Raw genomic sequence first — 23,337 nt, forward strand, 5'->3', positions numbered from 1 at the left:
TAGAGGCTTGTGAAGATCGTTCACAATCTATTTTACTTAATAAAATAATTTGCAAATAAATACTTAATAAATGAGAAATAAATATGTGACGTCGATAGCCCACGGCGCGATGACGCCCAGGTGTCGTAGTGCTGCCAGTCATTTGCGTAATCTTGGGCAGGGGTGGTAGCGATGATAAACGGTTGTGCTCCATCTTGTAATGCGCCGACCGTCGCTGTCCAGCCAAGAAGGAACTGCATGTTGACAGGAGGCCAGCCGACGTGCCCACTTGAACACTTGACGTGAACACTTGATGGCACAGAATAAATTTCCAATGACGGACAGCTTGGCGATGATTTAGGATGCTTTTTTCTTACACATTTTGCTCTTAAGGGGCATCTGGGTGAATGTGCGCCGTCTAGGTCAGTCTTCTGATATCTGCACATCCACCCTCAAAATTCCATTATCGCACATCCTTCTTAAGAGATCTTCGGTGATCTTGAGATCCTCTACATTATTTTGGCCAGCCATCAGCACTGTTGATTTCCACACGTTACTGGAGCTCCCATTGGACATTTGTATGGTGTATGTCAAAGGGGTGGAAAGGGAGCTGAGTGTGGTCAACTTCAGACTCACTTCACTATTGTAGTTGCCCTCTTTTGTGATCTCGAGCAGGAACACCTGATTTTTTCTGACGAGCAAGGCCGTACAGGTTGAGCAACCACGGCTGCAAACGTCATCAAAAAATATCGCCTGTGGTTCACCTGCAAAGGTTGATCAGAGAAATATAAAAAGAATTTCTAAGAGAGAGCATTTGGGGAGAACTCGAATCACGGAACACGTCATGGCCTAGTTGCTACACCTATCGCTGCTTTATAGCTTGTTTGGGAGCACGAGTGTCGCTCCGCGCAATTGCTTAGTCACTTAATTATGCTTTTTATAAACCTTTTATATATCTTGCGCGCTTTTTAACATCGAGAAAAGACAGTCTTGCAGCTATCCACAGGAAAACAAACTACACGGGTATTCGTCAAGAGCCTCTACAACTTCTCAATATAAGAATATGTGTTTAAAGGAGCGCGCCAAGGTTCCTCTATTAATAATGGTTAATTACCTAGGCTGATAGCAAGCATACTCTGAGTTGTTCAAGAAAGCATGAACCATACTTAACCGTTTTCTTAACGCATACGTGATTATTTTAAGCCTTGGCACGGGAGTTACCCTAAACATCCAGCATTTCCCCGATGTACGGTAGCGGACAGATTAATATGGACCACTGCAAAGGCAGCCGGAGCTGCTGCGAGGCCGGCGTTGCTATCCCGCTTCGCGCGTTCACGACGAGAGTACCCCGAGTTGCGCCAAACTTCTCCTCCGCACCCTCGCTCTCGCGCTGGAGCTTGTCATGCTTGATAAATTTGTAGTGCCGCGTCCAGCTGCTCTGCTGCTGACGGTCGGGACGAAGGGGCGCGTGAATCGCCAATAGTTCAGCACTTTGAGCTGCTGCGCAGTAGCGGATGGTCGCAGGCCATCAAACCGCCGCGCTGTTAAGGAACCAGAACCTATTTTTTTTTTTTTAAGAGAAAGGTTTCCTGGCCGCGAACTTGCGATTTCGCCGTGGCGGTGCTCCGAGGAGACACATAAGGTCACAACGCGCGCCTCGCCGCGGATATTACTTTCTCTCTCACTCCCTGGTCACTACTGCGCATGCGCCACTAGTAGCACCGAGCCACAGATGCTCTGCCGCTGCGCAGCGCCGCGCCTTACCGTAGCCGCCGTTTGGTATGACGTCACACGCGTTCCTCGTCGTTGCCCTCGCCTCCGCTCGCTTCGCCAGCTGCGTCGCATGCCTGATAACATGTAGGAGTATTGCAAAGGAGAGTTCGCGTGCGCCGCAACCATATTTGAGGCGGCAGTATGGACGGCGACAATTCTGATAGGCAGGAGGATGCCTGGAATCGACGTCGGAACGAGATGAAGAGGAAACTAGTCGCCCAGGAAACAGACGAACAGCGCGCCGAATGACTGGCTAAACGCCGCAACATAGCTAGACACCAGACTAACCTAGACTTGCAATCAAGATTAACCACGGCTAACCATGATATGCCTTAGCTTTCGCTACGTATATCCTGGCATAGCCGAGCTAAGCGACTGACAATTTTGTCGGTGATTTGCAGTCGCGGACAATGAAACGAAGCATGGCTTCGGGTAAAAAACGCGGACCAGTGCCGACTGGTGAAAACGGCGCCTGGTGTCGAGACGTCTGTTCTTGCATGCGCATCCCTTTTAGCTAGCAGCCTCTCCAAGCCTCTAGCAACGGCTTAGCGCTATTTAATCGTAGGGAGCAACGCGAGATGACACCGCTATTAGCGGTGAGAATTTGGAGTGGCGTCCTCCCGCGAGTGACGTCACGGCCAGGACGCCGCTCGCTCCGGCTCGCTCGGCTGCCGCGCGCACTCGTTCCCTTCGTGCATTCTTGGGGTTTTTTGCGGCTCGAGCCGTGCTTACAGAGGGATATTTCGGATTATTTCAGCTGCCATCCTGAACCGCAGTTTCTTCTTGAAAACCGCGTCAATCAAGACAATTTGCGACTTGGATATCGCAAGCTATGTAGCGCTGAAGGGGGTCGATTGTCCCTACGATGCATATATGCGCCGTGTCTGTCCATAAATGTTGATTAAAAAGAATGTCTGCAAGCTCAACACTCGGAGTTATGTATTATGCTCCTCTAAACACTTAATATTCTCTCAGTACTTAGCTGTGAGAGACATCGCATTTTACATGAAAGGAAACCTGGATATTTGGTGTCAATATTATAAAATCGTGTTAGAAGGAAGCGTTCATCATGATTCTTATTACTCTGGAGAGTTTTAGTCAAATGTGGCTACTGTATTAAGGCCTAAAAGGAAGAGTTAGGCGCGCATTTTTTTGTCAAAAAGGTTTGGTCCTACTTTCACCGTTCTCTGAAACAGGCACCTAGAAACGCATTGGCTGTTAACGGCGCATCATGTATTGTATATATATATATATATATATATATATATATATATATATATATATAGAGAGAGAGAGAGAGTTAACGAATATCGTAACAGCAATCACATGAAAGAAAAATTCGTGGTTATGATCGAGAACCAATCAACCGTAAGCGATGAAATGTATAATAGTGGCCTTCGCTAGCTTTTATTGACGACCTGGCACACCCCACCCGCAACGGAAGCAACCGACTGTCATTGTGGCGAGGCACGCATTGTTCGTGAAACCGAGCCGTTTACTTCAACTTCCTATTGAAACCATGAAGTAGCTCTTTACAGCGCCAATTACAATGCCTATAGCATACTCGAGGAACTACAGCGCAGCTTAGGCTCCCTTGAAATGGAAAATTCAAACACATTATTCTGCCTCGCCATGTTTCGATCCTGCGTTGTTTAATTATACAAACTGAAAACTATTCCCTTCGTACGTACGTACGTACGTACGTACAATAAAACTTCGCATACCCGCCTCAGAAAGAAGACACCACAAGCCTTACCCGAATTCACTTGACTTTGGCCTCCAGTGGCGAACAATGATATCTTCAATATCTGCCACACTACTAATGAATGAGGCTTCGGTTTGTTGCTGGCTGCAGCGAAATGGTACAAAAGGCATATTTCACTCAAATATTTGGCCCGAGCAACCTGTGTGAGTTCGCCAAAGAGGTTCATCATGTCTGTTTCTCAAGCAACAAGCACCAGTAAATTGCTCAAGTGAGCTGAACGTGTAGCATGGAAAGGCAATAAATATTGGCACATTCCTTTGCGTGCGCTGCAAAGAGCTGTAAGCCTCAATCAGCTTTGCTTTAAATTACCCGCACTTAAGTTTAACCAGTGCAGTACGGCCTTTTGAGAAGCAGTTAAAAACGCAAGTGGTGCTGGCAGAATCTAAACTGCAGTTTTAAGTCATCGTAGTATACTGCCGAGCGTTTCTGCGAAGAAATAGAACAATTAGATATTGTACCATGAACTACTCGTCGTCAGCAAACATGTTTTAGTGGTTTAAAATAAAGATAAATGTTGTACAAGTCATATATAGCGAGCGTTTGATTGTGACAAGCATGTTGCACCATGGTGAATATGGAATCATAACTGGATTCTTATGTGATGCGCTTTTGCGTCTATGCATTTATTATTCACGTGAGCTACCGCTGTGAAGTGTAGATCCGCGCATGAGAAACCCGTAATGGGCTGATCTGAGCTCTCTCGAGTGGCACTGTAAAAAATTATGGCATTTTATGTGCCAAAACCACTTTCTGATTATGAGGCATGCCGTAGTGGAGGACTCCGGAAATTTCGACCACCTGGGGTCCTTTAGCGTGCACCTATATCTAAGTACACGGGGGTTTTCGCATTTCACCTCCATCGCAATACGGCCACCGTGGCCGGTATTCGATCCCTCGATCTGATGCTCAGCAGCCCAACACCATAGCCACAGGGCAATCACGGCGCGTGAGTGGCACTATAGCGTTGCATTTGAGAAATATGTTGTCGTCTAGGAAATAAGCTCCTTGATTAAATTTTCGCGAAAGAAGACTTCGTAAAAGATATATTGGAGAGGCCCGCCATAAGTATATAAGCATAGAGAACGGGAGCGAACAAACGGAAACACTGCAGAAGGCGCCCGCCCACCACCCGAACTGCAGCAGACGACAGGCGCGAGTCCATGGAGCGCGAGTCCGTGCCCTGACGTCACGCGAGCGCCGCTCGCAGCGCCCCTCTAGCCCGTTCTGCGGACTAATAGCCCCAACGTCTGATGCGCTGCCGGATTGGGTTGTCGGGGGTGCGACTATTGTCTGGGCCCAGCTCGCGCTGCAGCTGACGGCTGCCACCTCAAGAGCAAGCTTCAGCTCGTGCGCTACTCTTTTTTTATTATTATTATTATGGGGTTTTACGTGCGAAAACCACTTTCTGATTATGAGGCACGCCGTAGTGTGGGACTTCGGAAATTTTGACCACCTGGGGTTCTTTAACGTGCACCTAAATCTAAGTACACGGGTGTTCTCGCATTTCGCCCCCATCGAAATGCGGCCGCCGTGGCCGGGATTCGATCCCGCGACCTCGTGCTCAGCAGCCCAACACCATAGGCACTGAGCAACCACGGTGGGTGTGTGCAACTCCGGCGTGGCCGGAGTTGCGCACAAATAAGTAAATATAGTTATTCTGGCGGCTAGCTTCCCACGCTATGCGTGCCGCCATCGCACCTGGTTAAGCTTTTCCTAGACGCTAGAGTTATGCTTTGTCCGCGCAACCTTGAGCGATCGGAAAGCGCGTTTCCCCCTCTTGGCCGGCGGAGAAGGGAGGCTTCGTTCCGGCCGCGAAGCTCTCCACATCTCTGTAAGGTGCCTTGTGGATGTCTCGTGCTGAAGATGCCCTCTCGGTGAGCGCATATTTCACCCCTCATCTTTTAAGAGATTCAATACATACAAGCATTTGTCTAGCAAACCAGATTTTTTTTCAAGGGAATTTTCCACGTCTCAGTAATTTTTCTCGTCGTATTCGAGTGCTGATTGCCGTGTTATAGTTTGTTAACGAAGCTTTCCCTCAAGTCTAAATATTTTAAGGCAGTTTTCCTAGCCTCTAAAGCCGCTCGAGTTCGCTCTTCTCCTTGAGCGGCCATTTTTCCTAGAAAGTATGCCTTCCAACTACTCCGCCCTTAAACTGGCTCTCTCAACTACTACACGCAGAGACAAAGCAACAGCGCGCGCATTAGATCCCATAGATGAGATGAATATTTACAATTAGTATTAGGGTTATAATTATATTCGAGTGCTGATTGCTGTGCTATCGTTTGTTACCGAAGCTTTCCCTCAAGTCTAAATATTTTAAGGCAGTTTGTCGTGTGCGTATCATGGCTACGCACGCTTATATCGCATTCCGTTTCTCTACCACGGGTGCGCTTTAAAACCACGGCGCTGCAGTTTTTGCTTTTCTCTTCTTTCTTCTTCTCCGCCCTTAAACTGGCTCTCTTAACTGTACTACACGCAGAGACAAAGAAACAGCGCGCGAATGCGATCCCATAGATGAGATGAATATATATATATATATATATATATATATTGCCGCCAGCATTGCAAGAAGAAAAAAGACGACCGACATATCCCAACTGCGTAGCCGCCACACCGCGAGCGTCAAGCAAAGCACCGCAAGGCAACGCTCGGCCGGTGCTGACAGGCCGGTGGCTCGTGCGCGAGAATCGGACGATTGGCACGCGACAGGAGGCGACAAAGAGGAGGACGACGTTCGAAGGAGCGAAGCTCGAGGGACGCTTTTGTTGTTGTTGAGTGCTCAGTCGATTTTTGTTGACGGGCACAGGTTCGCCCAGCATAAATCAGTTTTCGGAGAAACGGCTGTTGTAACTGTTGGTTACATATCTGGTGGAGGTGCTGGGTATGATTCCAAGCCCCACACACGCCAGGGAAGGTAGCCCGGATCCCCGAAGTTTGGAGCCAACAGAATTAACGCCTGTCCACCAACGCACGAGTCGCCGCATACGAGGTGAGGCCCCCGAGTTTGGTCCTCTCGCCGATTCACCAAGGGCAGCGGCGGCAGCCAGCCGAGGTACCAGTGCGATGGCTACTCAACTAACCCCTTCTCACGTCGTCGTTGACTCACCCCGGACGCCAGAATCCTTCCACGGAGACACATTCGAGGATGCCGAGGACTGGCTCGAAAACTTCGAGCGTGTCGCCAGGTGTAACGGTTGGGACGAGACAAAGAAACTCCGGTATGTGTACTTCGCGCTGGAGGAATCTGCACGCACGTGGTTTCAAAACCACGAAGCGTCGTTATCATCGTGGAACGACTTCCGACGAGAGCTGCTAGCTACGTACCCGAGCACGGACCGCAGAGAGAGGGCAGAAGCCGCTCTTCAGGCGAGGAACCAGCGGAATAATGAAAGTGTGACCATGTACATTGAAGACATGACCCACCTCTTCCGCCGAGCCGACCCAAACATGGCTGAGGACAAGAAATTGCGGCACCTAATGCGCGGTGTGAAACAGGAACTCTTTGCCGGCCTGGTTCGTAATCCGCCCCGCTCTGTAGCCGAATTTCGATCAGAGGCGACGACGATGGAGAAGACGCTGCAGCAGCGTGCGCGGCAGTACAACAGAGATGTATGCGTCGCATCATTTGACGTTGGGTCAGGAGCCCTCCCCAACAACGTGGATATCCTACGCGAAATGGTGAGGTCCGTCGTAAGGGAAGAGCTGCAGAAACTGCAGCTGGCCCACAGCCCTCCTACGGTGTCCTCACTTGCTGATGTCATACGCGAAGAAGTCCGGCAAGTAATTTCTGAGCCAGAGCCTCAGGTACGGCCCCACGCACAGCCAGAGCGTCAGCCGCGGATATCGTACGCCCAAGCTTTACGTCAGGACCTAGGACGCGCCGACTTTGGACGAACGGCCACAATACCCCAGGTACTTCCTCGCAATGTGCAGCCCATGCCAGAAGGAAGCCCACGTAAAAGCGATGTATGGCGCACTGCAGACCGGCGTCCCCTCTGCTACCACTGTGGAGAGGCTGGTCACCTATACCGGGAATGCCAGTATCGCCGAGTAGGACTGCGTGGCTTCTCTGTGAATGCGCCTTGCCCTCGAAACGGTGAGCGTCCTTATGAGATTGAGGCATATTTATCTACGCGCCAAACTGTTCGGAACCCCCAGCAACATGAACCTCGATCAGCAGCGCCTATGCGTTATAGGTCGCCAAGTCCGCGTCCCGCTTCCATTTCACCGAGGCGTCGCTCCCAAAGTCCGCGACGGGAAAACTAGAGCCAGCGACCTGTGGAGGCAAGGCCGCTGACGCCCGGAACACCGAAGGCCCTCCATCGCCAATCCGACAAGACGACGGCAATGACGAAACGACGGACAAGTGCAGTGATGACACCGTTACTTCCGAGTTGCGCGTCATCATCGACGACTTCGAAGTGACTGCGTTGGTAGACACTGGTGCGGACTATTCAGTTATTAGCAGTGTACTCGCCAGAAAATTGAAAAAGGTATTGACCCATTGGACCGGATCTCCAATACGTACAGCGGGGGGACACTTAGTCGACCCCGTAGGAATGTGCACAGCAAGAATCGGAATTAGAGGCTTCACATACGTCTGCAGCTTTATTGTTATCCCTGAGTGTTCCCGTGATCTGATACTGGGCATGGACTTTTTGCGAACGAATGGCGCAATTATCGACTTGCAAGAATCACGCGTGTTGTTTTCCACAGAAAATGCTGTTACCATTTCTGATACAGAACAGCCACATATCTCCTCTCTGCGTATTGTGGATGAAGACGTGACGGTGTCGGCACGGTGCAGTATGACTGTCGTTGTAAGGAGCGACATGTTTCGTGACTACGAGGGACTTGCAGACGGAAATATCGGGCTGCTACTAGAAAAGCAAATATGCGTGGCAAGAGGCCTAGTTCACCTGCGTAACGGGTATGCGGACGTCCTTTTGACTAACTTTGGCAATGAGGCACAACAAGTGGCGAAGGGGACAGCCATAGCGTCTCTTCATGACTATACACAATTTGCGGATGTGTCAACCCTCGATGCAGCATCACCAGCTTCTGCCACCTTAGACAGTGTCCTTACCTCTATCGACATTGACCGAGAGCTGTCATCACTACAAAGAGATGAGATTGTGAACTTGGTCACAGAGTTTGCAGAATGCTTTTCGACTTCATCGAAAGTCCGTCGTACTCCCGTCGCAAAACACCGCATTGTGGTCGAAGAACCTGCAAGACCAGTTCGCCAACACCCGTACCGAGTAGCTCCAAAGGAAAGAGAAGCGATAAGAAGTCAAGTACAGGAAATGCTCAAGGACGATGTAATACAGCCATCCAATAGTCCGTGGGCATCTCCGGTAGTCCTAGTCAAAAAGAAGGATAACACCCTACGATTTTGTGTTGACTACAGGAAACTCAACCTCGTCACGAAGCGGGATGTTTATCCACTCCCCCGCATCGACGACACCTTGGACAAACTACGCAATGCTTACTTCTTCTCTTCTCTGGATCTCAAAAGCGGATACTGGCAGATAGAAGTGGACGAGCGAGATCGCGAAAAAACGGCATTTGTGACACCGGATGGTTTATACGAGTTTAAGGTGCTTCCATTTGGTCTGTGTTCTGCGCCAGCCACATTCCAGCGGATGATGGACACTGTTCTCTCCGGACTGAAATGGCAGTCGTGCCTCGTCTACCTTGATGATGTGGTGGTCTTCTCCACTACATTCGAGCAGCACGTGCAGCGACTGAGAGCAGTTCTGGATGCTATTCGCACGGCGGGATTGACCATAAAACCCGAAAAATGCCACTTCGGCTTTCGCGAGCTCCGCTTTCTCGGACACATTGTCAGTGCTGAAGGCGTCCGCCCCGATCCTGAGAAGATCACTGCAGTAGAAATGTTTCCGAAGCCAAGAGACAAAAAAGCTATTAGACGTTTCCTGGGACTGTGTGCCTACTACAGGCGTTTCGTAGAAAATTTTTCTAAGATTGCCGAACCACTCACGCGACTGACAAAAGAAGATGTCCCTTTTGTGTGGGAGAAAGAACAAGAGGACGCCTTCTCTGAACTACGACGGCGTTTGCAGAGTCCTCCTATACTCGCCCATTTTGATGAAAATGCCGAAACGGACATCCACACCGACGCGAGTAACGTCGGTCTCGGTGCCATACTTATTCAGTGGCAGAATGGAGAAGAAAAAGTCATTGCATACGCAAGCCGTACCTTATCGAAAGCCGAGACAAATTACTCAGCTACAGAAAAGGAATGCCTGGCGGTTATATGGGCCATCAGTAAGTTCCGGCCATACTTATATGGCAGACCGTTTCGAGCCATAAGCGACCATCACTCATTGTGCTGGCTGGCGAACCTCAAGGACCCTTCTGGAAGACTCACTAGATGGAGTTTGCGTCTACAGGAGTATGACATCACGGTCGTTTACAAGTCCGGTCTCAAGCACAATGATGCTGACTGCTTATCACGCGCACCAATCGAAGCTACGTCACCTGAATACGAGCAAGATTTCCCATTCCTTGGGGCTGTGAACACGACGGAAATGGCTCATCATCAGCGTACTGATCCGGAATTACTCCTGCTCATCGAGTACCTGGAGGGTCGACAAGTGAAAGTGCCTCGAGTTTTCGTTCGCGGATTGTGTTCGTATGTCCTCCGGAACAACGTCCTCTACAAACGAAACTTCGAGCACAGTGGTGAGACGTTTCTACTTCTCGTACCATCATCTCTGCGAGCTGAAATCTTAGAAGCTTGCCATGATGACCCTGCAGCTGGCCACTTAGGCGTTAGTAGGACTCTGGCGAGAATCCGCCAGAAATATTACTGGCCGAAGTTAATGAATTCAGTGCAGCACTATGTCAAATCGTGCCGAGATTGTCAAAGACGCAAAACACCGCCACTCAAACCAGCAGGTTTTCTGCAACCGATACAGCCACCAACAGCGCCATTTGAACAAATAGGAGTGGATTTACTTGGACCATTTCCCGTTTCAACCTCAGGAAAGCGGTGGATTGTGGTAGCAACCGATTATCTAACCCGGTATGCTGAGACCTCTTCTCTTACAAAAGGAACCGCCATTGAAGTGGCTCAGTTTTTTGTCACACACATAGTATTACGACATGGCGCACCTAAGGTACTCATAACTGACAAAGGAACAGCTTTTGTGGCCCGTTTGATGCAGTCTGTTATGAAACTAGCACATACTGCTCACAGAAAAACCACAGCGTACCGTCCACAAACAAACGGCCTGACTGAACGGCTCAATAGAACGCTCGCTGACATGATCTCAATGTATGTGGACGTCGAGCATCGGACATGGGACAGTATTCTACCATATGCCACCTTTGCGTATAATACTGCAGTACAAGAAACGACACATTTCACGCCATTTGAACTTGTTTACGGTCGGACAGTAACAACGACACTAGACGCGATGTTACCTGTAGACAACAGCACCGAAGACGACCCTGACGTTAGCGAGTACATAGAAAGGGCAGAAGAAGCCCGGCAGTTGGCAAGGCACCGTATCATACGACAGCAATACGTGGACGCAAACCGGTACAACCTAGGGCGAAGAGAGGTACAGTACAACCCCGGAGACAAGGTGTGGGTATGGACGCCTATACGTACGCCCGGTCTTTCGGAGAAGTTACTGCGCCGTTACTTTGGCCCCTACAAAGTACTTCGCCGGTTAAGTCCCTTAAACTACGAGGTAACTCCTGAAGGCCAAGTCTGCTCCACACGACGCAGGACTCGCCCAGAGGTCGTACACGTAGTACGAATGAAGCCATACTATGAAAGACATTGATTAACAGAAGTTGCACATACGATCAAGCCTAGCACCGGCCATCCTCTGACCACTGTCCTTCTAAAGCAGTTGGCCTCTCTAGGCCTTTCCTTCGCATCGGGACGATGCTTCTTCGGAGGGGGCTAATGCCGCCAGCATTGCAAGAAGAAAAAAGACGACCGACATATCCCAACTGCGTAGCCGCCACACCGCGAGCGTCAAGCAAAGCACCGCAAGGCAACGCTCGGCCGGTGCTGACAGGCCGGTGGCTCGTGCGCGAGAATCGGACGATTGGCACGCGACAGGAGGCGACAAAGAGGAGGACGACGTTCGAAGGAGCGAAGCTCGAGGGACGCTTTTGTTGTTGTTGAGTGCTCAGTCGATTTTTGTTGACGGGCACAGGTTCGCCCAGCATAAATCAGTTTTCGGAGAAACGGCTGTTGTAACTGTTGGTTACAATATATATATATATAAAACCGACTATCGCGGACAACATGAGTCTCTTTCCACGTAAGTGTGAGGCTCGGAGGAGGAGCTGTGGCGCTTGAAAGTAGCCTGGGGCCTGACGAACCAACCGGCTGAGCTATCGTTCCGGGCAACATCGAAGGGTCACGAGTTCAAATCACCTGTTATGTTCCTTTTTTTTTTTCCGCCCCTTTTTCTTTCTTTTTTTTTCTTTCTTTTAATGTCTTTTCCTTTATTTTATCACTGTACGGGAACCCTCCTAAAAAAAAAAGATATATATCCTCAAATATGTATGGCCTCACACTCACATGTGCAAATCATAAATACCAGGTTCTCTAGCCGAGTGCCATCCATGCGGTATAACGGAGCTCAGATTGGTCCACCTTGACTGACCAAGTAGGGCACCACTGTAGGTTAAATGAGGCGTACAACTCCTGCGGGACCCGCCGTGGTTGCTCAGTGGTTATGGTGTTAGACTGCTGAGCACGAGGTCGCGGGATCGGACCCCGACCACGGCGGCCGCATTTCGATGGGGGCGAAATGCGAAAACACCCGTGTACTTAGAATTAGGTGCACGTTAAAGAACCCCAGGTGGTCGAAATTTTCGGAGTCCTCCACTACGGCGTGCATAATCAGAAAGTGGTTTTGTCACGTAGCATAATCAGAAAGTGGTTTTGTCACGTAAAACCCCATAAATTAATTTTTAATTTAACTCCTACGGGGACGGTAGAGTATCCGTCTCCAGTGCAAGAGGACCGTGATTCAAATCCCGGTGCCGCGCTATTCTCCACCGGAAAATACAAAAAAAAAAAACCGTGTGTTGAGAAAATTGCACAAACAGGCCTGGAGTGCGGCCTGATCCCGGTGACCAGAACCGGTAACGCACTCTCTCACCAGAGCAGGATTGGCCACCCTGGTGCAGTACTTGGCCACAACCTCCTATATGAATACAACAATCGAACGCCGGCCCTCAGTTCCCAGCAGCCGCGAAGCAACTGACCACGGCGGCGGTCAGATCTGTGACGCTGCAGAGGGTGCTAAGAATACCTGGCTCCGGACAGGCCGCCATTGGAATCTGAACCTGGCAACGTTTAACGTTAGAACGCTATCTAGTGAGGCGAGTCTAGCAGTGTTATTGGAGGAATTAGAGGGTAGTAAATGGGATATAATAGGGCTCAGTGAGGTTAGGAGGACAAAAGAAGCATATACAGTGCTAAAAAGCGGGCATGTACTGTGTTACCGGGGCTTAGCGGAGAGACGAGAACTAGGAGTCGGATTCCTGATTAATAAGGAAATAGCTGGTAACATACAGGAATTCTATAGCATTAACGAGATGGTGGCATGTCTTGTTGTGAAACTTAATAAGAGGTACAAAATGAAGGTTGTGCAGGTCTACGCTCCTACATCTAGTCATGATGACCAGGAAGTCGAAAGCTTTTATGAAGACGTAGAATCGGCGATGGGTAAAGTCAAAACAAAATACACTATACTGATGGGCGACTTCAATGCCAGGGTAGGCAAGAAGCAGGCTGGAGACAAGTCAGTGGGGGAATATGGCATAGGCTCTAGGAATAGCAGAGGAGAATTATTAGTAGAGTTTGCAGAACAGAAAATATGCGTATAATGAATACCTTTTTCCGCAAGCGGGTTAGCCGAAAGTGGACGTGGAGGAGCCCGAATGGTGAGACTAGAAATGAAATCGACTTCATACTCTGCGCGAACCCTGGCATCATTCAAGATGTAGACGTGCTCGGCAAGGTACGCTGCAGTGACCACAGGATGGTAAGAACTCGAATTAGCCTAGACTTGAGGAGGGAACGAAAGAAACTGGTACACAAGAAGCCAATCAATGAGTTAGCGGTAAGAGGGAAACTAGAGGAATTCCGGATCAAACTACAGAACAGGTATTCGGCTTTAACTCAGGAAGAGGACCTTAGTGTTGAAGCAATGAACGACAATCTCATGGGCATCATCAAGGAGTGCGCAATAGAAGTCGGTGGTAACGCCGTTAGACAGGAAACCAGTAAGCTATCGCAGGAGACGAAAGATCTGATCAAGAAACGCCAATGTATGAAAGCCTCTAATCCTACAGCTAGAATAGAACTGGCAGAACTTTCTAAGTTAATCAACAAGCGTAAGACAGCGGACATCAGGAACTATAATATGGATAGAATTGAACAGGCTCTCAGGAACGGAGGAAGCCTAAAAACAGTGAAGAAGAAACTAGGAATAGGCAAGAATCAGATGTGTGCGTTAAGAGACAAAGCCGGCAATATCGTTACTAATATGGACGAGATAGTTCAAGTGGCTGAGGAGTTCTATAGAGATTTATACAGTACCAGTAGCACCCACGACGATAGTGGAAGAGAGAATAGCCTAGAGGAATTCGAAATCCCACAGGTAACGCCAGAAGAAGTAAAGAAAGCCTTAGGAGCTATGCAAAGGGGGAAGGCAGCTGGGGAGGATCAGGTAACAGCAGATTTGTTGAAGGATGGTGGTCAGATTGTTCTAGAGAAACTGGCCACCCTGTATACGCAATGCCTCATAACCTCGAGCGTACCGGAATCTTGGAAGAACGCTAACATAATCCTAATCCATAAGAAAGGGGACGCCAAAGACTTGAAAAATTATAGACCGATCAGCTTACTGTCCGTTGCCTACAAAGTATTTACTAAGGTAATCGCAAATAGAATCAGGAACACCTTAGACTTCTGTCAACCAAAGGACCAGGCAGGATTCCGTAAAGGCTACTCAACAATAGACCATATTCACACTATCAATCAAGTGATAGAGAAATATGCAGAATATAACCAACCCTTATATATAGCTTTCATTGATTACGAGAAAGCGTTTGATTCAGTCGAAACCTCAGCAGTCATGGAGGCATTACGGAATCAGGGTGTAGATGAGCCATATGTAAAAATACTGGAAGATATCTATAGCGGCTCCACAGCCACCATAGTCCTCCACAAAGAAAGCAACAAAATCCCTATAAAGAAAGGCGTCAGACAGGGAGATACGATATCTCCAATGCTATTCACAGCATGTTTACAGGAGGTATTCAGAGGCCTGGAGTGGGAAGAATTGGGGATAAAAGTTGATGGAGAATACCTTAGCAACTTGCGATTCGCTGATGATATTGCCTTGCTTAGTAACTCAGGAGACCAATTGCAATGCATGCTCACTGACCTGGAGAGGCAAAGCAGAAGGGTGGGTCTGAAAATTAATCTGCAGAAAACTAAAGTACTGTTTAACAGTCTCGGAAGAGAACAGCAGTTTACGATAGGTAGCGAAACACTGGAAGTGGTAAGGGAATACATCTACTTAGGGCAGGTAGTGACCACGGATCCGGATCATGAGACTGAAATAACCAGAAGAATAAGAATGGGTTGGGGTGCGTTTGGCAGGCATTCTCAAATCATGAACAGTAGGTTGCCACTATCCCTCAAAAGGAAAGTGTACAACAGCTGTGTGTTACCAGTACTCACATATGGGGCAGAAACCTGGAGGCTTACGAAAAGGGTTCTGCTGAAATTGAGAACGACGCAACGAGCTATGGAAAGAAGAATGATGGGTGTAACGTTAAGGGATAAGAAAAGAGCAGATTGGGTGAGGCAACAAACGCGGGTAAACGACATCTTAGTTGAAATCAAGAAAAAGAAATGGGCATGGGCCGGACATGTAATGAGGAGGGAAGATAACCGATGGTCACTAAGAGCTACGGACTGGATTCCAAGAGAAGGGAAGCGTAGCAGGGGGCGGCAGAAAGTTAGGTGGGCAGATGACATTAAGACGTTTGCAGGGACAACATGGCCACAATTAGTACATGACCGGGGTAGTTGGAGAAGTATGGGAGAGGCCTTTGCCCTGCAGTGGGCGTAACTAGGCTGATGATGATGATGATGAAGTAAATGTACGCAGCATATTTAATTAGCGCGTAATGTTTTACTTCCTGTAGACCTTGCCTCACAGTAGACCTTTCCAAGCCTGCAACCTCCAGGATCTTTGATAATCTATACTTGGACCGAGGTCATTTCAGTGCGGTTGTCCCCTATGTCACTAAAGTTGTCTGCGGCATATCGGCGCTGTTCTGGTAAACTGCAAACGATGGAGACGCGTGATGCAGCCGAAGCCAGCAATTTCCTGTTGTGGTAGTTCCGCCAAACCCGGCCAACAAGATGGAATGTGTGGTCACCCCTCGGTATAGCCCCTACGAGCCCAGTCCCCTTGCAGAATTAAGCTTGTCTGCTGGGTTCGGTGATGGTAAAGGCGAAGCTTCGGATTGGGAACAATATACTCCGGTTTACTGATCATTGGTCAAAAATATTTTGGTTGGGAAACACTTTTAATTCTCTCGCATGAACAGCAACATTTGAGCCAATGGTCGCTTTTGAGCAATGAAGAAAGATGTCTGCGCTGTAACTCTCGCGGGACCTTTGCTTTTGCAATAGCTATGGACAACTGAAACGAAAAAAAAAAAGGAATATTTTTAATTTGCTAATTTTTCGGTCTGTCCTAACGTCGTCCCTTCGTACTCATTCGAATTCGCGTTGTTCCGAAGAAAGTCACATGATGCTGTGTAGTAAAGTGTGCCTAATAAAGCGTTCATCCCCATCAACAAGTGCCCGCGTTTAATTTCTCGTCGGCGTTGCTGCAGAGTGTTGTGATAAGAACTCTGTCTTGTTTTCATGAAAAAATTCGGCTACTATTTTTGACAATTACACGTGATTTTCTCCCTACTGCTTCAGTTCTCCTCAGTTTATCCCAATTCAAACACCTGTTTTCAAAGTGCATCCCTGTTTTTGGATTCACCGGCAGCTCACGCAAGCTGCGCGAAATGAGCTAGAATCAGAAGTTGTGCATGGCATGCTACACCGCTGCCCGGAGGCTCGAATACTCTGACCATCAGAGTACTGTGTTGGACCAGCTGGCGCAAAGCTTAAGAAAGGCTTGTGGCGTAAGGGTCAAATTGTCGTAAGAAATAAGAGGAGACAGAAAGAGGCGCCAAACTCGCATTTAATTTTTCCATCTGTCTCTTATTTTAGCTTGGATATTACAGTACGGCCTGTAGCCTGGTGCGATCTCTCATAGGGGCTCCAAGAATTTATGGCTGGCGCCGAGACAAACACACACACACACACACACACACACACACACACACACACACACACACACACACACACATATATATATATATATATATATATATATATATATATACATACATACACGCACTTGTACGTTAATGACGTGCATACATACATACATACATACATACATACATACATAAGTGTTTGAGCATGAAACCCTGTACGGGGTTCAATTGTAATTTAGTGTAGGGTCAAGTTGTAAGTGAAGGTTTTAATTTTATAGGATGTGTATATCACCAAACATAATTTTTGTTTGTTTGTTATTACGCGCGCTAAAATTAAAATTCACCCAGCGTTCTGGCAATTCGGTCCAACTGGTTTGCGATCGCGTACATTTATGGTTGCTGAAGTAAGACAGCTGCCGGTCCTCTATTTTCACCCGTTTTAAGAACATGTTATCAAGTTTTACTCGTGACGCACTTGCTTGCAAGTCATTTTGCGCGACATTACCGTTTGAGATTTCTCTGACCTCTTACGCCGACACTGGTAAGCGAGACTCAAGATCGTTCGGTGTAGTATAGGCACGAACATTTCACCAACGTGGAAAAAAGACTAACACGAGTGAAAGAGAGAAAACGAGGAGTTAAGAGAAAGCAGGTCATGGGCTCACCGAAAGGGCACACGTCGTTACAACGATGCTTGCCGCTACCCGCCGTGGTTGCTCAGTGGCTATGGTGTTAGGCTGCTGAGCACGAGGTCGCGGGATCGAATCCCGGCCACGGCGGCCGCATTTCGATGGGGGCGAAATGCGAAAACACCCGTGTACTTAGATTTAGGTGCACGTTAAAGAACCCCAGGTGGTCGAAATTTCCGGAGTCCTCCACTACGGCGTGCCTCATAATCAGAAAGTGGTTTTGGCACGTCAAACCCCATAATTAAAATTAAAAATGCTTGCCGCTTGCGTTCGGTGTGCAGCTGCATCGGCCTGTCTTGTGATTACACACGGCGGAGGCGTTGCAGAGGAGTGCGGTCATCACCGAACATACCCTGCAATACCGGACGGCCTGGTTTGCGACTCAAGACCAAAGAAGAGAAGTCATGCGATCACATAAATGGAGCGAATCCGCGTACCAGGCCATGAAGGCTATTGTGGCTTTTTTGAAGAATATAGAACTGTACATGCCATTGTAATAAGCCTTTCCGGTTATACATTTCTTTCCCTCTGCATTATCATCATCTTGTTCACTTTTCCTTTCTCTCCCTCGACCCCAACGCTTAGTAGCGGGATAGTACACTGTAATTCAGGCCGGCCTCGCTGCTTTTCTTTTGAATGAATCGCTCGCATCCCTAAACGAAGTTCAGTGGGAAATGCCTGTCGGTGTCTCGATTGGGACTTTTGTACACCAGCGCCGTATGCTACCGATAGTCCTGGGAGACAGAGGCACCCCGCAAGGATCGGTTCTTTCGCCGCTTCTCTTCAACCTGGCACTCCTCCCTCTCCCGGCTTTGCTTCAAGACATAGAGGGCATAGATCACGCTCTCTATGCAGAAGATATCACTGTGTGGACGTCGAGGGCAGGGTCGGAGAGTTGGGTGGAGGAGACCCTTCAGAGAGTGGCAAAGACCGTGCACGAGTTCGCTAAATCGTGCGGCCTCAGTTGCTCGCCACAGAAGTCCGAGTTACTCGTCATCAAGCCAAGAAGGAGACCAAGAGAACGTACGCATCACCATCGACGGGACGACCATAACACCAACCACGCAAGCACGTATCCTGGGTGTCATCTTTCAGAACAATGGCAAGGCGGGGGCGTCGATCGACAAAATCAAAGTTTCAACGGAACAAATTTCGAACATGATCAGAAGAGTCACAAACAGACAAAGGGGATTGAAGGAGGACGATGTACTAACGCTTGTCCAGGCCTTCTTGACGTCGCGCATCGTTTACGGGGCGCCGTACCTCAAGTTACTGAAAAAAGACAGGGACCAGTTGAACGTCATTGTACGAAAGGCAACCAAGATGGCACTGGGCATTCCGAAGCATTCTTCGACCGACAAGCTTCTTTGCATGGCCAAGCACAACGTCGTCGAAGAGTTAATAGAAGCTCATCTGTCTAATCAAAGAGTTCGGCTCAGTCAGACGTCGGCGGGACGTCAGTTCTTGCCAAGTTGGGCTGGCAAGAGGCAGAGCGGAAGGAAACGGGGCCATTACCCAGGTTGTGGGCGCATAAAATCCACAGTAAGCCGCTGCCTAGAAACATGAGGTCGGGTCGTAACGACGGCCGCAGAGCGGCTCGTATAGCGGCCTTGACGGAGACTTTGGGTCAAATAGTAGAAGAGGAAGAGGGGGTCACTCTCTTCACAGACGCTTCGTTACCCAAGTTTTCATCAAAAGCAACGCTGGCAGTTACGACGCGGGATGTGCTCGTAACCTGCGCCTCCATCAAGACGTCTTTTCCAGAGGTGGCAGAAGAGGCCGCGATAGCGCTAGCACTCGCGCAGCCTAAGGTGGGAAGAATTGTCACCGACTCGCAAAAGGCGTATAACAACTACAAGAAGGGGTGGGTGTCTCTTGCAGCACTAGATATTCTCCAAAGTAAACGCGACGTACCTGAAAGGAAAGTTGAGTTAATATGGACACCGGCTCACTCTGGGCTGGAGGGCAACGAACTTGCCCAGCAGTTCGCCCGAGAGATGGAACACCGGGTTGAGGAAGGTGAGCCACAGTCCATATTTAGTTACAGAGACATTACGAACCATTATAAGACGGAGAGGCGCCGTTACCCCGATCCTCACAAATCGCTTAGCAGAGAACAGCAAGCGATCTACAGGCAAATACAGGCAGGATCCTTCCCGCACCCTTACCTTTAAAACAAGATGTACCCGGAAAGGTACGAGAAGGATTGTAACTTGTGCAAAACTCAGTTAGGCACGCTCCAACACGTCATTGGAGTATGCGATTTCATCAAGGCGATCCCCCCCCCCCCTCTTAACTGCCCCGCTACCTTACCCCATCCCTCATCCTCCCTTACCGAGCGATGGGAGACGTTGCTAACCAGCACCGCCCTGGAAGACCAGCTCGTCCTGATCACCAGTGGCCAGGCGGCTAGGGAAACATATGGGTCCCGTGAAGAGAGAACCACTTCCATCGACGGCGTCTAAGAAGATGTCGAGCTCGGCTCAATAAAGTTGTTTCTCTCTCTCTCTCTCTCCGCTTCCATCAGTCAAAGCTTAGAGAATTCAAACTGCGGAGGGACGAACCGGATCAGCCTTTATGCGCAAAAATTTTCATGCCGCTCTCAATATATATATATATATATATATAATATCAGGCCTCTCAATATAACTACGCTAAAGCCAGTTCTTATTTTGGTCCGCATATCTTATTTACAGCAAAAAGGCTGATCCATGTTTATTACGCGATGCGTTTCGCAGTTTTTTTACAATAAACGAAGCGTAACGAAGTACGCTTATCTTTTCAAGTAATTATGTTTAGGTATGCAAGTATACGGAGGTGCAGTTATACGGTTATCCAATTTGCGTAGGTATTTTCGCTACCGACATTCAGAGACGCCCGGATTTGCCTTCGAGATTATCAATTACTTTTCCTGGTTTGAAAAAAAAAAAGGAGGGGCACAGGCAGCAATGAGAGAGAAATGAAGGAATGGAATGGCAAGGAGGTGAACAAGAGACACGCCCGGTTTGCTACCCCACACAGGGAGAAGGGGCATGGATGATAAAAAAAAAGAAAGAAATGAAGGCCGCATAAGGACTCGCGGGCGTTGCTGCGGTTCTTGATGAGGTAGCGAATGTACATCGGAGCAAACGTGCATGGTAATCCACATAACAATCTCCAACTATCAGTAGTGCGTTTTTAGCGTCGGCGACAACTGGCGCCAAAAACGAGCTTAACGACACTTTACCTGGGGACACTTTGCGTCGCAAAATTCTCCGACGTATCCCGGCTGACAGCGACACATCTTGGCCACAGAATCGCACGTGCCGTGTTTGCAGACACGACATGAGTGCTCACATTTCTCGCCGAATAGTCCCTCCGCACATTCTGGAAACGAGAACGCGGGACGAAGCAATAAATTAATCTCTAAAAACGTAATCGAATAGTCATTTTAAGTAATAATGCTCTATCACTTAAATGCGAGAAGTTATACGTTGTGGGAGAAATGGGGTTCTCCTCCGTACTCTTGGGACAAAGGAACGACAAGGGCATTTATTGACACGGGCATTTATTGCACCTTTCAAAGATCAATGCCTGCTAGCCGAGTTGCTATACCCAAAACATGCCGATGGGCGCGCGACAAATCTAGAAGTCCGCGACTCACCGCGACCGCATAGCGAGCGAATATGTTCGCCCCATGCTGGATCCCAACGCCTGGTCGTTCGCGTGTACGGTCACGTGAACGGTGGCGCGTTCCAAGGCGGTCACGCGAGACGGTCTCGCAGAAGCATGGATTGGCGCGCGCACGGTACGTCCGGCGCGTTCGCCAGTCCGCCGCTCAAGACCAAGAGCCTTTCTTTCCCGCGCCTAAGTAACCCCGCCGCAGCGCAACACTAGCGCCATCTCTCGCACTGCGCTTCAACCACTCCGACAGCCGCGTGGCGCCAGGCCACGCGGCGGGCGAAGCCGCCCTGCAGGAGACGAGCTATGCGGGAAAAGTAGATCTCAGGGGAGGCGTGAGAGTCACGCATCCCCACAAAGAAGTTCCCGAAGACTTACGGGCGAGCTTGCACGTCCTGCTGTCTTCGGCTAGCTGCAGGCCAGCTGGACCAGGTGCATCGGAAGGAGCCGTCCAAGTTTTGGCAGCGATGTTCACAACGGCCCGGCTCTTCGAGACACTCGTCGATGTCTCCGTTTGAAGTAAATATTACTAGAACAACACTAAGGCGTGATCAGAATAAATTTCCAATGAAGGACAGATTGGCGATGATTTAGCATGCTTTTTTCTTACACATTTTGCGTTAAGGGGCATCTGGGTGAATGTGTGCCGTCTAGGTCAGTCCTCTGATATCTGCACATCCACCCTCAAAACGCCATTATCGCACATCCTTCTTAAGAAATCTTCGGTGATTTTGAGATCCTCTACATTGTTTTGGCCAGCCATCAGTACTGTTGACTTCCACACGTTACTGGAGCTCCCGTTGGACATTTGTATTGTGTATGTCAAAGGGGTGGAAATGGAGCTTAGTGTGGTCAACTTCAGACTGACTTCACTATTGTAGTTGCCCTCTTTTGTTATCTCGAGCAGGAACACCTGATTTTTTCTGACCAGCAAGGCCGTACAGGTTGAGCAACCACGGCTGCAAACGTCGTCAAAAAATATTGTCTGTGGTTCACCTGCAAAGGTTGATCAGAGAAATATAAAAAGAATTTCTAAGAGAGAGCATTTGGGGAGAACTGGAATCACAGAACACGTCATGGCCTAGTTGCTACACCTATCGCTGCTTTATAGCTCGTCTGGGAGCACGAGTGTCGCTCCGCGCAATTGCTTAGTCACTTATTTATGCTTTTTATAAACCTTTTATATATCTTGCGCGCTTTTTAACATCGAGACAAGACAGTCTTGCAGCTATCCACAGGAAAACAAACTACACGGGTATTCGTCAAGAGCCTCTACAACTTCTCAATATAAGAATATGTGTTTAAACGAGCGCGCCAAGGTTCCTCTATTAATAATGGTTAATTACCTAGGCTGATAGCAAGCATACTCTGAGTTGTTCAAGAAAGCATGAACCATACTTAACCGTTTTCTTAACACATACGTGATTATTTTAAGCCTTGGCACGGGAGTTATCCTAACATCCAGCATTTCCCCGATGTACAGTAGCGGACAGATTAATATGGACCACTGCAAAGGCAGCCGGAGCTGCTGCGAGGCCGGCGTTGCTATCCCGCTTCGCGCGTTCACGACGAGAGTACCCCGAGTTGCGCCAAACTTCTCCTCCGCACCCTCGCTCTCGCGCTGGAGCTTGTCATGCTTGATAAATTTGTAGTGCCGCGTTCAGCTGCTCTGCTGCTGACGGTCGGAACGAAGGGGCGCGTGAATCGCCAATAGTTCAGCACTTTGAGCTGTTGCGCAGTAGCGGATGGCCGCCGGCCATCAAACCGCCGCTCTGTGAAGGAACCAGAACCCATATTTTTTTTTAAAGCGAAGGGTTTCCTGGCCGCGAACTTGCGATTTCGCCGTGGCGGTGCTCCGAGGAGGCACATAAGGTCACAACGCGCGCCACGCCGCGGATATTACTCTCTCTCTCACTCCCTAGTCACTACTGCGCATGCGCCACTAGTAGCACCGAGCCACAGATGCTCTGCCACTGCGCAGCGCCGCGCCTTACCGTAGCCGCCGTTTGGTATGACGTCACACGCGTTCCTCGTCGTTGCCCTCGCCTCCGCTCGCTTCGCCAGCTGCGTCGCATGCCTGATAACATGTAGGAGTATTGCAAAGGAGAG

The 23,337-nt window shown here is 48.9% G+C and overlaps 1 long non-coding RNA gene across 1 annotated transcript; it reads right to left on the reverse strand.

Moving 5' to 3' along the window:
- Window positions 1-23,337, reverse strand: LOC140216720 (uncharacterized). Its single transcript, XR_011893382.1, has 3 exons — window positions 21,607-23,337; window positions 20,795-20,934; window positions 1-743 (listed from the first exon to the last, which is right to left on the reverse strand). It is a non-coding gene; the product is annotated as an uncharacterized lncRNA (long non-coding RNA).

The sequence above is a fragment of the Dermacentor andersoni genome, chromosome 3 (genome assembly GCF_023375885.2).
Source record: "Dermacentor andersoni chromosome 3, qqDerAnde1_hic_scaffold, whole genome shotgun sequence".
Lineage (NCBI taxonomy): Eukaryota > Metazoa > Arthropoda > Arachnida > Ixodida > Ixodidae > Dermacentor > Dermacentor andersoni.